This window comes from Babylonia areolata, chromosome 16 (genome assembly GCF_041734735.1).
Source record: "Babylonia areolata isolate BAREFJ2019XMU chromosome 16, ASM4173473v1, whole genome shotgun sequence".
NCBI lineage: Eukaryota > Metazoa > Mollusca > Gastropoda > Neogastropoda > Buccinidae > Babylonia > Babylonia areolata.
Genome location: NC_134891.1, coordinates 6423730 through 6428729, shown reverse-complemented (window position 1 = coordinate 6428729; position 5000 = coordinate 6423730). Strand labels below are relative to the sequence as shown.

General features: G+C 46.3%; 1 protein-coding gene across 2 annotated transcripts in view; it reads left to right on the top strand.

Moving 5' to 3' along the window:
- The window catches only part of LOC143290821 (bone morphogenetic protein 7-like), a 42758-nt gene that overhangs the window by 22385 nt on the left and 15373 nt on the right, over window positions 1–5000 (top strand). The window lies entirely within an intron of this gene.

The following is a 5000-nucleotide window of genomic DNA, read 5'->3' as shown; positions in this document are numbered from 1 at the left end:
GTTAGTGGCCGACTTCAGCCACTACTAGTGTGCAAAGCACTGCTTTATATATGGAGGGAATCAAAGTGAAAGAATTCGCTTTGTTGCTGAGAGACAAAAGGGATGGGAAAATCCAGGGAGAAGAAAAAAAAAAAAGGGAGGGGGGGGGGGGGGGGGGGCGTGGGGGGGGGGAAGCGGTGGGGGAGAGGGTGTGTGTGTGTGTGTGTGTGGGGGGGGGGTGGGGTGGAGGATAGATGTATGGGAGGATTGTGCGTGAACATGCAGACACAGATGCAGACACACACACACACACACACACACAACACACAGTGACACACACACACACACACACACACACACACAGTGACACACACACACACACACACACACACACACACACAGTGACACACACACACACACACACACACACACACACACACACACACACACACACACACACACACACACACACACTTGTGTTCATTAACGTGTATAAGCTCGCATGCACATGCATGCCTGCAGGCACACGCACACACACACACACACACACCATGTTCATGCACATGTGCTTAAGCATGCATACACACACACGCGCTACATACACACACACACACACAGAGGGATGGGAAGACACACACACACACACACACACACACAGAGTGAGTGAGAGAGAGAGAAAAACATAAAAAGAAATCTAGTCTAGACAGTGTGGGAGAGACAGAGACGGAGCCAGAGAGACCGGGTGCGTCAGAGGTAATGAAAAGCGACAGGCCTGAACAGGTGAAAGCTGAGGATTCCAGCGGTAATGGCGCATGCATGTTGGGCTTCAAAAGGACCCTGATGGTGTTGCCCTGGGGCTGCCTGCCTCGTCCTTTTCACCCCTTGACTCCCAAGTTTCAGTTTCAGTTTCAGTTTCTCAAGGTGGTGTGACTTCGGACAAATCCATTAAAAAAAAAGAAAAGAAAAGAAAAGGTATTTATATAGTGCTGAATCTTGTGCAGAGACAAATCAAAGCGCTTTCACACCAGTCATTCACTAAAGACAAGGAAGAGGCAGGCAAGGGAGGCTATTTTGGGAAGAGGTGGGTTTTAAGGCCAGACTTGAAAGAGCTGAGTGTGGAAAATTATAGTAATAATAATGGTATTTGTATAGCGCTGAATCTTGTGCAGAGACAAATCAAAGCGCTTTCGCACCAGTCATTCACACGCATGCATAAAGCTAAAACTGGAGAAAATGAAGACAAGAGAGAGGCAGGCAAGGGAGGCTATTTTGGGAAGAGGTGGGTTTTAAGGCCAGACTTGAAAGAGCTGAGTGTGGAGACTTGATGAAGCGAAAGAGGAAGTTCATTCCAATTGCAAGGTCCACAGACAGAGAAAGAACGGCGGCCAACAGTGGAGTGTTTGAATCTGGGTATGCGTAAACAGAGTGGATCCGAAGCCGACCGTAGTGAGCGAGATGGAGTGTAGAGGTGAAGGCAGCTGCAGAGATAGGAAGGGGCAGTTTTGTGAATACATCTATGACCTGCCCATGGATAACGTCAAGCAGCAGGAACAAACAGCTCTGCCATAAAATAATATCTTTTAACTGTTATTGTTTTCTTTTTAATATCATGAGATTCGTTTCCCCATTCATCTGTGTTTTGGTGACGTGAAATCGGAGTTTTTGTGCGGTGGATTCGGTAGGAGAGTGCTACAAGGCCGTCGACCTGTGTTCGTGGCTGTACTTCAGCCATTGTACCGGCGGCCTCTTTAGGAGCGGTGCTCTTCTACCAGAATATTACACGCCACGATTAACACGAAGCCGAAATCAGTAATTACTTTGTACCCTCATTTGCCCAGTTTCCCCCAACCCCTCCATTCATCCACATCTCCCACCCCTTCTAACCGATAATACTCAGATGTATTCATGAATACTTTAACAAAATGTCTTCAATCACCGATATGTTTGACGGGACATTAAACAAAAAAATTCCTCCATCTATAACATAGAGTGCTGATCTTGTACTTTATTCGGTGTGAGACAGGGAGCCAGATCTACTAGGCGGGTGCCTGACCAACAGCATAACCCAACACGCTTTGTCAGGCCTTGAGTGCTTGCAGATAATGGTTATTATATTTGTGTAGCTATCAGAGTGGGTTTCTTTTACCTGATTTTGCCAGCGGACAACACTTTTGTTGCCATGGGTTATTTTTCAGTGCATCAAATGCATGTCGCACACGAGACCCCGGTTTATCGTCTCTCGTCCGAACGACTCGGTTTAATGTTTCACAGTCAAACTTTGGTAGAAAGGGTTAGAGGGGGTTTCAAACCCAGACCCTCACAGACTCTTGTATAGGCAGATGAGCGTCTTAACCGTTGTCCCCCCTTCCTGACCTTGGCTGCTAAAGCTTCATGAAATGAAGTCAGTGTGGCACAATAGACTGGCGCATTCGCTGAGTGGTTGAAGCGTTGGATTTTTTTTTAATCTGTGGGTCCTGTATTCGAATCTCGGTAATGGCGCCTGGTGGGTAAAGGGAGGAGATTTTTCCGATCTCCCAGGTCAACATATGTGCAGACCTGGTTGTGCCTGAACCCCCTTCGTGTGTATACGCAAGCAGAAGATCAGATACGCATGTTTAAGATTCTGTAATCTATGTCAGCGTTCCTTGGGTTATGGAAACAAGAACATATCCAGCATACACCCCCCTGAAAACGGAGTATGGCTGCCTACATGGCGGGGTAAAAATGGTCATTCACATAAAAGCCCACTTCTGTACATATGAGTGAAGATGGAACTGCAGCCCACAAATGAAGAAGAAGTGTGGCATGATGACTTTTGAGTGCACCATGTGTACTTTTAGGTGGTGGAACTGATTTTGTTGAAGAAAGATATTTCAGTCCCCAGACGAGTTAAAGTCCAAGCACAGACTGGTGATTGACATTCTGACCTGTAAGCTGTGTTGGTGACAGCCCTTCACTGGTGATTGACATCCTGAGCTGTAAGCTGTGTTGGTGACAGCCCTTCACTGGTGATTGACATCCTGACCTGTAAGCTGTGTTGGTGACAGCCCTTCACTGGTGATTGACATCCTGACCTGTAAGCTGTGTTGGTGACAGCCCTTCACTGGTGATTGACATCCTGAGCTGTAAGCTCTGTTGGTGACAGCCCTTCACTGGTGATTGACATTCTGACCTGTAAGCTGTGTTGGTGACAGCCCTTCACTGGTGATTGACATCCTGAGCTGTAAGCTGTGTTGGTGACTGCCCTTCACTGGTGATTGACATCCTGATCTGTAAGCTGTGTTGGTGACTGCCCTTCACTGGTGATTGACATCCTGACCTGTAAGCTGTGTTGGTGACAGCCCTTCACTGGTGATTGACATCCTGAGCTGTAAGCTGTGTTGTTGACAGCCCTTCACTGGTGATTGACATCCTGACCTGTAAGCTCTGTTGGTGACAGCCCTTCACTGGTGATTGACATCCTGACCTGTAAGCTCTGTTGGTGACAGCCCTTCACTGGTGATTGACATCCTGACCTGTAAGCTGTGTTGGTGACAGCCCTTCACTGGTGATTGACATCCTGACCTGTAAGCTCTGTTGTGACAGCCCTTCACTGGTGATTGACATCCTGAGCTGTAAGCTCTGTTGGTGACAGCCCTTCACTGGTGATTGACATCCTGAGCTGTAAGCTGTGTTGGTGACATCCCTTCACTGGTGATTGACATCCTGACCTGTAAGCTGTGTTGGTGACAGCCCTTCACTGGTGATTGACATCCTGACCTGTAAGCTCTGTTGGTGACAGCCCTTCACTGGTGATTGACATCCTGAGCTGTAAGCTGTGTTGGTGACAGCCCTTCACTGGTGATTGACATCCTGACCTGTAAGCTGTGTTGGTGACAGCCCTTCACTGGTGATTGACATCCAGACCTGTAAGCTATGTTGGTGACGGCCCTTCACTGGTGATTGACATCCTGACCTGTAAGCTGTGTTGGTGACAGCCCTTCACTGGTGATTGACATCCTGACCTGTAAGCTGTGTTGGTGACAGCCCTTCACTGGTGATTGACATCCTGACCTGTAAGCTGTGTTGGTGACAAACCTTCACAGGTGATTGACATCCTGACCTGTAAGCTGTGTTGGTGACAGCCCTTCACTGGTGATTGACATCCTGAGCTGTAAGCTCTGTTGGTGACGGCCCTTCATTGGTGAAGCAGCAGTGAAAGGGTTAAATTCTTTGCAATGATCCAAAGTCTTGTTTTTTTGTTTTGTTTTTTTGGTTTTGTTTTTTTACCATTCTCCTCCTACCCCCTCGACCCCTCTGGTCTCGATGTATATGTTTTGCATACATCAAGCAGCTCATTAACGGTCTTTTGAAGACACAAGATTTTGTTGATGTTGCTATTGTTTTTTTTGTTATTTTTCTTGTGCACCTGTTTGTGCGTATATATCACATGTGAGGGAAGGTCTCAGAAAGGATATGTTACGTATACTGTATGTATACATGTATACGTGTACATGTATGTATGTATATGTGGGTAGGTAGGTAGGTAGGTTGGTGTGTTTGAATACATGTATGCATGCATGCATACATGTGTGTAATGTATGTAATATACACACTGTTTTTTGTACACACAAGGTTTGTGTGTGTGTGTGTGTGTGTGTGTGAGCAGGCAGGCAGGCGTGTGTGTGTGAGCATTTGCATAATGTGCATGACACAGACAAGAGTTAAACCTCTCTTCATCCCTCCTATATATAAGACACCTCTTCCATACATCCGCCACCCCCCTCACTCCCCCGCACACACCCTCCTTGATTTCTCCCTCTGTCCAGCGGGAACCTTGAATCCTGTCTCTGAAAAGTTGTATCACAAGCTGAAAATATTCTCGGTTGATTTTTTCTTCTGTAAATTTCTGTGTAGAGGAGAAGTCGGGAAAACAAAAAGTAGGAAAACGATTAAAAAAATGCATAATGAACCTGCAATCAAATTTAACAGTAACAATTTTAGTAATGATAATAATTGCTAAAACATGAACACAATGTAAA